This window comes from Trifolium pratense, linkage group LG3, assembly GCF_020283565.1.
Source record: "Trifolium pratense cultivar HEN17-A07 linkage group LG3, ARS_RC_1.1, whole genome shotgun sequence".
NCBI lineage: Eukaryota > Viridiplantae > Streptophyta > Magnoliopsida > Fabales > Fabaceae > Trifolium > Trifolium pratense.
Window position 1 is genome coordinate 12,916,591 of NC_060061.1, and position 13,793 is coordinate 12,930,383.

General features: G+C 30.0%; 1 long non-coding RNA gene and 1 pseudogene across 1 annotated transcript; both read right to left on the reverse strand.

Annotated features, from left to right (window-relative positions):
- Positions 1-5,644: 5,644 nt before the first annotated feature.
- Positions 5,645-6,971, reverse strand: LOC123916545. Its single transcript, XR_006812203.1, has 2 exons — positions 6,882-6,971; positions 5,645-6,659 (listed from the first exon to the last, which is right to left on the reverse strand). It is a non-coding gene; the product is annotated as an uncharacterized LOC123916545 (long non-coding RNA).
- A 5,100-nt stretch (positions 6,972-12,071) lies between these two features.
- LOC123914600 lies at positions 12,072-13,116 on the reverse strand (annotated as a pseudogene).
- Between the last annotated feature and the right edge of the window lie 677 nt (positions 13,117-13,793).

Consider the following 13,793-nt stretch of genomic DNA (forward strand, 5'->3'; position numbering starts at 1 on the left):
TTTGTTATTCAAATTGTTTCCATAATTTTATTATTTTGTCTATCACTTTATTCGACATTAGTAGCATTGAGATTATTCCATTTTGAATCAAATAAAATTCATTCCAATTTTATAATGTCATTGACTTGACTTCCTTCAAAAGGTTTTTCAAAATTCGATTTTAATAATAAAAATCATTTTGTCTATCAGTTTATTTCATATTAGTAGCATTGAAATTATTATATTTTGAATCAAGTAAAATTCATTCCAATTTTATAATGTCATTGACTTCCTTCAAAAGGTTTTTCAAAATTTGATTTTAATAATAAAAACAATATAGTTAATTATTTTTTATTTGGTAAAAAAATTCACAAAATAATATTTTATTTTTGTTGCTGTTTTTTTTTAAAAAAAATAATATCTTTAATTATTCACGAAATTTTAGTGTTTAATCTAATAAATAATTGAATTTTTTTTTCTATATTTAGTAAAAAACATTTTGGAAAATTACTTCTTATTCAAATTGTTTCCATATTTTGACTTTTTTTGTCTATTTGACTTATCACACATTAATATCATTAAATTTATTCCAATTTTATAACATTCTTGATTTTCTTCGAAAGCTTATTCAAAATTAAATTGAAATATTATGATAACATTTTCGGCACAGGGACGGGGAGTATCCATTTATTTAGAGTTTTGAAACTCCACAAATATTTATTTGTATGATATTTTGAATTAGTTGTCAATTGCATAATAATTAATACATGTTTTTCGGATGAAAGACACATTATAAATGTCATAATTTTATTCTAAATAATTGTATATAATAAAAAATAATATTTCTATTTTGAATAATTGTATACTATTATTGCACTGAAAGAAACAATAAACATATAATTTTTTTGGTAATTAATAGTCATAATAATACTTTCTATAGCAAAAAAAAATAGTAATCATCTATAACAATATATAAAGGGGATAAGGGAGTTTGTGCTGGATTTTTTTTGGTCCATTTTGCCCTTAACTTCCTTTATGGTTTTTTAATTATTCCATAATTGCCCTTAACTTCCTCTTTTTTTTTATGGTTTTTTCATCTATATCTATTCTATATTATAATATATAAAAAGAATACATGAGTTTTGGGGTAGAATTTTCATAATACCAACATTACCCTTGCTTTTTTTTTAATAGCAACAAAAATCTTTTATTAACAAACTCACCATAACATAAGGCGTATCTTTTTTTTTTGGGTACATAAGTTAGAGAGTTCTTCATTACTGTCTTCATCGCGTAACCACCGCAAAGGGTGCATCCTTCTTCGTCCATCCGCCATTGAAGCTTACTGCTCATTCTTATACATGAGTAATTTCCGTCTCCAATTTTTCAGAATTTTTTTTGTTCTTGGGATTAAATTTCTTTAGATTTTAAGAAAAACTAATTGATTATTTGAATATAAAAGAATTTTGTACAATTAAACAACTACAAGAAAAGAACATGGGCCAATTCTATTTTGCTCAATCATTGTTATTTTCTCCTTTTGCCGATCCACTTGTTGACACGGCGGCGGAAAACCCAGAGAGAAAGAAAAGAAGCTACAAACAAGTCACGTGATATTTTTGTAAACTGTATTATTTTGTTAAAATATTTTAAATGATATATTTTTCAGCCGTATGATCAATTGATTTAAACGGTTGAGATTTGGTGTCAAACTAATGTTTGACACCTGGTGTCAACGGATCCTGACTCATAATAATAATAATAATAATAATAATAATTTTATATACACGTTTTTCTTCTTCTTCTGATAGTAATAATAATTTGTCAATGAAATAATATTAATTTAATTTAATAGTAAATTGATGGACATTATATGATGACTTCTGCCATCATATGTCAATGTCAAGGTGCAGATTGATATACGTTTTTTTGATGATTGATTTCTGCCATCACACATTGAACTTCAAATAAGCCCTAAATTGATGGACATTCTATTTCCATTCACTTCAATCTTCATGGTTGACCTCATTAATATTTCCCATGATTTTCGATTGTGAATATCTGCACCATATTAAATCAAATATTCAATCAATGACACCATAAATAGTTGACTTCTAATTCTGGCAGATACTTTTGAAATTAAATTTTAGCGCCAAAAAGAGTGTCACCTCGCATTTATCATAATCCATGTGGCAACTTGTGAGAACATCTTTTCCTATGTGGAAACCTTTGAGAAGATCTTCAATAAAAATTATGTGTGGTACTCATATAAGGAATGTTCTTTTCTTTGGTGTCCTTTTCAATCAAAATTTAATGCTAATTCAAAAATAATTATTCAAAAGGAATTTTTTATTAGTTGAATTATCGATGTAACTATATATAAATTTAACACAATAATTATTTTAAATGATTAAATGATAAAAAAGGTTAGAGTTGCGACTGGCAAAAAAAATAACATGGGAGTGAAAGATCACTCTCCACCCTGCTTCCCTTTTAAAATCACTAAAAAAGTATTATTTTTTATATTTAAATAAATTACATTAAATAAAAAAATAATTTTATAAATAATTAAAAAATCACAAAATGATAAAATTTTAATAATTTATATTTTCCATTGAACATTAACTAAGTTAAACTAGGAAATTATTTTGATCTCTTATATTTTTAGCTATAAATAGTGCTCTTGATTCTCACACATCTCACACCATTTTTGAATCACGGTTGAGTTTTTCAAAAGTTTTCTTTAAATTCTATTTTTTTTTCTCTTTGGGTCGTTTGCATTTTGTTGATAGTGCGTTTCTGAAGTTGTTGCAAAGTTATCAATATTAAGAACAGTTTCGTTATAATTTGTAATTTGCTTCATATTATTTTTAATTGTTATTGTAGTGAGTTAGTCATTTAATTTGTTGGTTTCAGAATCATGTAAAAGGTTCATAATATTCCTTATTATGCTATCTATTAAGAAGTTCGCTAGATCATTAGTTCTACATAAGTATTCGCTATTTTTAAGCGAAAGATAATATATTGAGGAAAATCCTAATATGAACTGAACCTAAAGATAATATTCACTATTTTGAGTAAATTTTAATAATATATTGAGGACACGTAGAGGCAAGAGTAATTCTCTTATTCATTAATTCTATAAAAAAAAAGCTCTCTAATTTATTTCAACGAGAAAAAAAATAGGATTTTTTAAAATTTGCACATTAACAAATGAGATATGTTTAAAAAAATTATATAAATTTTTTTTGTGTCAAGCAAATGACAAACAATTCTACTGTTCATTACTTTTAAATAAATAATATTAAAATTAAAATCGCCCCATTTTGCTTCTCAAATGTGAAATTTTTTCACACGGGGACATGAGATAATTATACTCCTGAAGAAAACAAATGTCTAAAGGAGAGAGATGACGATTAAGAACAAATATATTAACCGTTAGATTAGTTTTTGCATAATGACATTTTTTTTATGAAAATAAAAGAACAAATATATGAACATGTGAGTTGGAAACGGAGAGTGGAGTATCACTCTCCATTATGTCATTTCTCCTTAAAATCTCCAAAATTTGGATCTTTTATCATATTTAAATAAACTATTACATTAAATATAAAATTAATTTTACAAATAATTAAAAAAATCACAATATTAAAATTTTAATAATCCATATTTTTCATGTGTGAAAAAAAATGATCTATATTTTTCATAGAACATTAACCCGGGCGATAGCACGGGTAAGTTATACTAGGAATTTATAGTAGCGCAGAAGACAGTTTCTTTGGAAATCATAATACAGTTTCCCAAAAGTGAGTTTGGAATATGCTCAAGAGCATGAGTGGAGTAGTGCACTACTACAAGAATTAAAACCCCAACTTCTTTGATTAAAATACAACAATTAAGGTTGTATTCGGTAACACAAATAAGCTAGTTTATAGCTTATTATATCAGTTTATAAACTTGTTTAAAAAAATTAGAGGTGTTTGGTAACAAACTTTTTTTACTAGATGATAGCTTTTTTTCAGATGCTATTTCAAGTAGCGTTTGAGCTTATAGTTTATAGTTTTTTATACTTTATTCCATTTTTACCCTTTAATTTAATAACTACTTATTCTAAAAAAGAAACTACTCACTATCAATTATGTCATTTTATATTTATTAACCACTTTAAAAGCTAATTTTATCAAACACTTCAATTTCAATTAGCTAGTTTTTCAACTATCAGCTATAAGCTAGCTTTTCAGCTATAAGCTACCTTATCAGCTATCAACTAGTTTATAACTTATTTTTACCAAACCTAAAGTACAATTTAAATAAGATAAACATTTTTTACAATTGATTTTTTAGCATGTTATGTTATTTTATTTTATTTTTTATTTATTTTTGCTTCCAAAGCAGAGATCTACCCCCAAACAACATGAACAAAACGTAATGTACCATGTCAATATTTCTCTCCCCTTGGGACCTAATCATGATATACTGTTACTATTAAGCATCCATAGCAATTTTAGAAAAACTTCCACACAATGCGATATTAAGTTACATGTTCTCAAGGATATGGCTATAGCTCATGCAAAGTGAACTAGTAGTATGTAAAGTACATTGTGATCTTAAACTACTAAAGCATAAGGAAGACATACTTGTAGATTTAAGTTTTAACAGAAAACTGAATGACCCCAAAACCAATATTTTTATTTTGGTCTGCTACATCCATGACACCGGTTTTTAACTATAAATTAAATTTGTGTCTGCCTCGAGTAGATCTTGATGTTCAAAATTAAAAATGAACCAAAGCAGATAAAAATTATCAGGATGATAAACAATGCACCGAATTTCAAGAAGAAACTTCAAGCATTGTTCTTATTTATACCAACACTAGCAAATATATCAAAGATTTTTGGATAAACTTGGTCGGCTTTGAAGGATTTTGCCCTTTACTTTATAGTTGGGCTATGATTGGACAATTAACATCAATTGATTTTATGTAATAAATTGTAGAGTCGTTATCTTCCATTGAAATTTCCTTACAAAATAACTCGAAAGAGTTGCCCCGGAAGGAAATTTCAATAGAATATAATGACTCTATAGTTTATCACATAAAAACACTTAAGAGCTAGAATTTGTTACTCAACTCTAGAAAATGACAAACAAAAGAATAACAAAGATTTTTGTTACTAATATTTTAATTGGATAAACTTGGTCGATTTTGAAGGATTTTGCCCTTCACTTTATAGTTGAGTTATACATTCATGATTGCACAATTAACATATCAATTGTTTCTTATGTAATAAACTGTAGAGTCGTGATCTTCCATTGAAATTTCCTTACAAAATAACTCGAGAGTCGAGTTACCCTGAAAGGAAATTTCAATAGAACATAACGACTCTAAAGTTTATAGAGTAAAAACACTAAGAGCTAGAATCTGTTCCTCGACTCTAGAAAATGACAAACAAAAGAATAACAAAGATTTTTGTTACTAATGTTTTATTTGGATAAACTTGGTCGATTTTGAAGGATTTTTCCCTTCATTTTATAGTTAGGTTATACATTCATGATTGCACAATTAACATTAATTGTTTCTTATGTAATAAACGGTAGAGTCGTTATTTTCCATTGAAATTTCCTTACAAAATAACTCATGAGTCGAGTTAACCTGAAAGGAAATTTCAATAGAACATAACGACTCTATAGTTTATCGCATAAAAACACTTAAGAACTGGAATTTGTTCCTCGACTCCAGAAAATGACAAACAAAAGAATACCAGAGATTTTTGTTACTAGTTTTATTTGGATAAACTTGGTCCGTTTTGAAGGATTTTGCCCTCACTTTATAGTTGGGTTTTACATTCATGATTGCACAATTAACATTAATTGTTTCTTATGTAATAAACGGTAGAGTCGTTATTTTCCATTGAAATTTCCTTACAAAATAACTCGTGAGTCGAGTTAACCTGAAAGGAAATTTCAATAGAACATAACGACTCTATAGTTTATCGCATAAAAACACTTAAGAGCTGGAATTTGTTCCTCGACTCTAGAAAATGACAAACAAAAGAATAACAAAGATTTTTGTTACTAATGTTTTATTTGGATAAACTTCGTCGATTTTGAAGGATTTTCCCCTTCACTTTATAGTTAGGTTATACATTCATGATTGCACAATTAACATCAATTTTTTTTATGTAATAAATTGTAGAGTCATTATCTTCCATTGAAATTTCTTTACAAAATAACTCGAAAGTGGAGTTAACCCGAAAGAAAATTTCAATAGAACATAACGACTCTATAGTTTATCAGATAAAAACATTCTTAAGTCAATTGTGCGAAGATGAACAGGCAACCTTGCCATAAAGTCAGTTCAACAAGCAAAACCATTCAAAGCCAATCAAGCTTATCCAAACAAAACATTAAAACAACCAAAATCTTTATTATGTTTTCGTTTGCAAACTTAACATATATTTTTGTGAAATGAATCAGCTTCTAGTGTCAAGTTCATGCAGATAAACAAATCATGCATAATCTATAACCTAAAGAAAGTAATCAACCATGATCTAACCAAAACACACACACAACTATGAGATGCTAGATCTTAACCGGAAGTAACCGCTACTTCGACAGGCACCTACTACAACCTCAATGCATAGCTGTATCTGCATTGACCCCGTGTAATAGCAATCAAATCACTGAAAAAATAAAGGCTAAATAGTTAGAAAAACATGATATTAATGAACAATATCAACAATTAAAATGAAAGCTTGATTCATTGAATCAAGGGTACAATAAATCAAATGGCATGCATCAGAAATATGATATCAGATCTAAATTATATGCTATTGTGATGAGAATTAGTAAGAAAATCAAAGTTCAAAGACATAAACAAAGCTAAAAGAAAACATTGGATATACCTTAGTAGATGAAACAGTATGCGGCTGTGTTTGCATTAGGGTTTCTTCCATGGTGTGCAACTGCAATGAGTGTGGCTATTTAACAAGGTAGGATTTGCCGCAATAGGAAAACAATAAGAATAAAAAACTGCATCTCACGCGTTTGGGCTTTGGATATTGGTGTGTTGGATTTGGATCATGATCGGGTTATTGTCATGGTTGTCAAGCTAAAACTCAACCCTATTTAACCGACTAGTTAGGTAGAAAATCTCACACTTAATAGGTTGGTTTATCCTTGAATTTATATCGATTGATTAAATTGATCTTTAATTGGTTAAATATCAGTGGCTTTATTAAGTTTGGCGGTTAGACATACAGATGTTCATATATCAAGTTCGGCGGTTAGACATTAAGATATGTATTGAAAAACGATGAGTTGACCTGTCCGGCGTTAAAACACTCATTTCTATTTTGATATTCTATTTGGCGCTAAATCGCTTATTTTCTCTTGTGATCCTTTATTTCGCGCCGGAATGTTCATTTTTCTTTCACATTCTCATCTATTCGCTACGAACAATAACAAAGAAACTATTCATCGTCGTCAATTAGCTTAATTAGGAACGAGAAAGAAACGCTAATTATTATTTTTTATTTATTTATTTTAACCTTAAAGTAAATAAAGTGGATATTATGCGTATATTTATTGTTTTTCATATGATGATCATCGACAAAACAATGTTTATCGTTTATTTGTGTGTTATTGTCTAGTTACTTGCAATTCAAAATAGTCTTTGCTAAAGACAAAATTGACCTAACACGTTCGAGGTCTAATGGGAATTTCAAAAAAAGGGTTTATGGACTTTAAAAATAATATTATTGTAAGTAAAAAGAAGTTCAAAATAATATTTAGTAAAATTTTTATATATTTTTTTGGTACATTGGTAAATTAAAAAAACAACAAAAGGAAAATAGAGACTATGATGATTCGTGAAGCACTCTTAGGGTCTGTTTGGTTCGGGGGTTTTGGAGGGGAGGGGAGGTGAGGGGATATTTTAAATTAATTGTGTTTGGTTCAATTTTTAGGAGGGGAGGGGAGGTGAGAGGAGGTGATCAAAATACCTCCAAATCCCAATTTTTGCTTCCCCCCAAATTGGGGGGATTTGGAGGGGAGGCGAGGGAAGGAGAAATATATCATTACCATTTTAATTATTTTGACATAATTGTCCTCATAATTATTTTAAAATGCCAAAATTATCCATTTTTTAGTTCTAATTTTTTTTTCAATTTTTTTTTATTGTTACGCATGTCTTTTTATATTCATAAACTGTTGTGCTAATTTTTTTTTGTATTACATTGTTATCTTGTAAAGTTCATATAATTTTTTGAATCAATGTTGTTATTTTTTTTATAGAAAGTCAACGTTGTTACTTACTTTTTACCTGCATCATATTAGTTAGTATTTATATGCACTATTATATTTTTTAAAATATCATTAAGTTTGTTACGTTATAACTTATAATATACAAGAGTTTTTTTTTTTATTTACAATATTAGTATTAGTACACGATCTTTATACTTATAAATAAATATTACTTTTTTTGTACAATATTAGTATCAGTACAAGGTTTTTTTTGTTAATAATTATCAAAAAATTCTTTTAAATATATTTATAGGTAATTTAAACTTATAAATATTATTTTTGGGTTAGATCAATCATAAAAATTGAGAAAATATTGTGGATATATAGGTTAATTCGCACCAAGTAGCTATAAAATTGTCAAACCACATGAAAATTATAAGGATAAAAAAGTAAATTAGTTTTAAAATCTCTCCCCTCCCCCTCTTGAACCAAACATATATCTAATTAAAATCTCTCCTCTCCCCTCCTCTTCCTTCTTTTGAACCAAACATATGTGTAAGTACAAATTTCACCTCCCCTCCCCTCACCTCCCTTCCCCTTCATTAAAATACCTCCCCTCCCCTCCCCTCCCCCTATGTTGAACCAATGGTCTGTTTGGTTCAATAGAGGGGATGAGTGGAAATATTTTAAATTTTTTGTGTTTGGTTCAATTCTTAGGAGGGGTTATGAAGGGAGTGGAGAGGAGCGCAACAAAATCCATCCTAAATTCAATTTTTGATTCTCTCCAAATTGTGGGATTTAGAGGGGAGGTAGAGTTCTACAATTTTAATTAAATTGACAATATTAACCCTAATTTTATGTTAAAATCCAAATCTATCCATTTAATCATCTTTCTTTATTGTTCATGCTACACCATTATTTTTATTCATCTTACGTATTTTGCTTTAGCACAACCAAGAGTCTCCCATGTTCCAACAACTTCAGCACAGCCACACTAGCAATGCAAAATAGTTTCTTCGGTAGCTAAACATCTAGGACAATATTATATTAATAGTGAGGCTTATATATGATGAAGCATAGAAAGAGTCACAATATAATCATGGCAAGCACACCAACTAAATAGGCTTATTTGAAGTTGACTATCTTGGATAGCCACATTATTCACTGTTTTGCACAACAACTCGTCAGACAACCAAGGGGAAAATCAAGAAGTTTCATCTCAAAACCTGTAGGTAAATCCATCAAGAAGGCCAACTTAGCTTTGGAAAAAGAGTTCCAAATGGGAGAGCCAAAGGATATCAACCCAACCTTTATTGATCTTTTGTCGCATATCCCAAATCATCTTACCTAAATGGTTGAATTTGCATTAGTAGAAATGTTTACACCGAGACCACCATCTTTCTTTGCTTTAGTGACAACGTTCTATGCAACTAAATGAATCCCTTTAAAGTCACTATGTTTGATCTAGTAGTAAGGGGTTTGAATAGTACGTTATATGTTCTGTGTTCGATCCCAAACTCATTGTAAATCAAAAATAAAAAATAAAAATAAATGAATCCCTTTATTGGAGTTGTCCTTCCAAATAAATCTTTTTGTCAAATGAGGTCAATTTAAAAACAAACGAAGGAAGCCAACGTATTTGTATATAGTATGTAGAAATGGAATTCATACTTTAATATATTTATTCAAACTCTATTTGTTGCGATACAATAACATTTATCAAAATTTAGCTATTTGTGAACTCCAAATATTTGGTTTAGTGATAAAAAGATAAATCTTAAATTTGATAGATTTTGGGTTCATGCTCTACCGGTGATTTTGGAGGAAGATAAATGTAAATATATTTGTAAGTGCTATTTGAACTCTAAGTTATTCCAATCTTGAAATGGGGAATCACCCCTCACACTAGGTTTTTTTACTATCAACTTTTTTTAAAACTATTTATATATATAAATAAAATGCCTATTTATAAATAAAGTATTTATAGTCCCTGTATGTTTAACTCAGTTGATAGAGACATCGCACAATATGTGCAGGAGTCAGGGTTCGAACCCCGGACACTCCACTTATTCACTTTTAAGGTGAATTTTCTAGCCAATAGGCTACTTGACAAAAAAAAAATCTATTTTTTACAAGAACAAAATAAAATTAGCCTAAGTTTTCAAAAAAAAAAATAAAATAAAATAAAATTAGCCTAAATGCACCTCTAACTCCTTTTAACCTTTAACTAGTTCAACTAGTTGAACTATTCATCTCACTCGCATTTTTTGTCCCATTATTTTCAAAATATTAAATTTTGATCTTTCATTTTAAAAACAAATTTTTTTTGTCCGCAAATTTAACATTTTTTGAATTTTAGCCTATCATCTCTTTTTTGGGTTAATTTTTATTATTCATTTAGGATGTTTTTCTATTGTTACAAATAGAGAAAAAAATTCATTTAGGATGGGGGACGATGTTGACTCACACTGCGTCGGTAAAAATATGTCTAATAAACATTGTCACGTCATAAACGAATAAAGTGTATCATAAGAAGTTACAATCAATGTGAATATATCAGCGTTCATGGGGTCGGAAGGGCCAACACTTGATTAGATTTTAAAAAGGAGGTAGATGTGACTTTACGAAGTCAATATTTCAGTGAGCATTAATCGTTAGGACATCTTTCACAGTGAAAGTTGTCTCGACTAAATTTATATGATCACTATCTCCTAGTTGCTACATAGTATTGAGAACTAATATCATCCTGATCCTCAATCCATGTGATTTAGTTAATCAATCGTCAGAACATCTTTCACAGTGAAAGTTGTCTTTGATTTTTTCTACTATATAACAAAAAAGAAGATATTTGGAAACTTTTTTAATACATTCATCATACATCATACATTTATTTCACTTATCAAAACCAAAGAACTATTCCTCCAATTATTATTATTTTGGCTTTTATCACTGGTTTAATATGGTTCGGGGGTCAGTTCTGGCATCAAGTGATATATATTTTTTTTTATAATGACTATTCCTCCAATTTTAGCCATCACTGTTATTTTCCAATTTCAACCAAAATATAGATAGGCAAATGCTAAATAGTGCCCTCGGGGCACTCTTTAAGCCCTTAAATAGTAAGCTTTTATAGAATTTTTATCGGAATGCGTAAAGTCAACGCATTGAAAATTGTAGTGTTTAACTTTTTGAATAAAAAGTTCCTTTAAATGAAATGCTTAAAGAGTGCCCCCGGGGCACTCGTTAGCAAGACCCATATAGATAATAGATAAAGATAAAATGAGGAGACACAACTCAAACCAATGAAACCACTCTTCCTTATTGTTTCTCTGTCTCAATTCATAGTACCTGAATTGTTTAAAATGTGAACCATTCAATCGGCTGTAAATAGAATTTCTTAAAATGTGAACCATTCAATCGGCTTCATGAATTGTTTTTAAAAGGATATTTTGGTGATACATATTTGTGGTTGTTGGTAGCGATAGAAATGATCAAATACTGCTAGTAAGACTAGTTACAATGGTTTCAACACAAAAACACATTCAACACCCATTTTTTCACTCCACATCATTTTCTCTTTCTTCCATAAATGGATGAGTCCCTATATATAGATTCAATTTGGTCCACTGACGGATTTCAAATAATTATTGTATAGAGTTAATTATCAGATAAGGATTGGGTGGTGGACACAATAATTAAAGCAAACACATAGTACAAATACTTAAAACAAACATTACACTGACATATCACAATAATTAAAGCAAAGACTACACTGACTTATTCAATCACAATAATTGAAGCAAACACTACAGACAAATATTTAAAGCAAAAACTACATTGATTGAAATTAATTATGGGAACAGTTCTTGGGTCAATGTGTCCAACATGGCTTTCTTCCGGTCATCGAGATTCTCTTCAGAACTTAACTTCAGATACATTTTCATTTTCTTAAGTCTGTTTTTCTCTTGTTGATTGGAAACTACCATTGCCAAATGTTTCATATCTTTCTCCTTCATTTTCATGTAATTATCCCATTCTTTGTCCACCACCTCTGTGGGTGTGGAAGCTTTCTTTTTTCCCTTCTTTTTGACTGCATCCCTACCTATAGGACGAGCACTAGATCCTACAGAGTTTGAGCCACATGCATCACTCTCGTGAGATCTCTTAGATTCACTACTTCCAGATCCTACTTGACTACTATAACGTGGTTGATCACGGAGAGCATTCCATTCTTCCATTAAAGTGAACCGAACATTCTTCCCACATGCATATATTTCCTGCGCTTTTGCCAAAACATCATTCTCGGACCAACCACTTCCTTGGAGACGCTTAGCGCCATCATAAGCGCCAATCCATTTACCCAGTATTTTGTTCATATAATTAAAACGGTTTCGATCGGCATGCAACTCCATCACGCGGAGGATCGAATGAGCAATGCTCATTACAATAGCCAGCAATTTGACCCCAATATGTTTCACCTTTCTGGTTTTTCCTGACAACACTGCTTGTTCCAAATTTGATCCACCCACTAATTAGCACCAAATTTTGTTCAGTGTTCCATGATGGTTGCTGGTTTTTCTTGCTCTTAGGAGTTGAATCTTCATTAGCAATAGTTATTTGTGTTGAAAATTCGGGAAAGTTAGTTGTACCACCACTCGAAAAAATTTCATTAACCATCGGCATGTAACCATTAAACGGGGGTGTTTGAGATGAATTTCTCAGCATAGTTCCATAATATGGATGAAAGTTTGGAACAAAGAATGATTGGTTAAAATTTGGTGTTAAACCAAAATTAGGTGTGTTTTGAGGATGTTGGTTGAAAAATTGATTTGAATTTTGATAATTGTTGGGATTTTGATAATTGTTGGGGTTTTGATAATTGTTGGAGTTTTGATAATTGTTGGGATTTTGAGAATTGTTGGGATAATTAGAAGAATTGTTGGGATCCATTTCACCAAAAGAAAGACTAATTAGAAAGATAATAATAAATTAAGATAGTGAAAAATTTGGTTTTTTTTTCTGTGTCCAAATGAAATGAACTAATTAAGTCTCTATTTGTAGAGAAAAAAAATCACGAATTTTGGTAAAAAATAAAAAATTAATTTGCAATGAGATAATTGAGTTCAAAGGATAAAAATCATAAAAATCCACCGGACCAATCAGCAGCAGCCACGTGGCTGCCTTTTATCCAAAGCAGCTTCTCTCACCGCACTCCTGCCTTCCGCACTCGCCATGTCCGCGCGTGTTGCGCACGCGCCAGTCCTGGCCAACCAAAAATCTCCACGCGTCCCCCCATGTCAGGATTCAACATGTTGAATGGATTCAACTTCTCCCTCCGCCAGCAAGGCTTCAACAGCTTCCCCACAATGGTTTCATCACCCATATTCACCTTCAACACCCACAATTCAACACCATTGTGAGTAGTCTAACAATAGATGTCAAAGGGTGACAACAACATAAGCATTTTTGTAACGAAGGATCATTGGATAACACATCCTTTTTAAATTGTAATCCCTCCGTCCCATATTATAAGAAAAAAAAAATCATTTTTTCATGTCCCAAATTATAAGCAA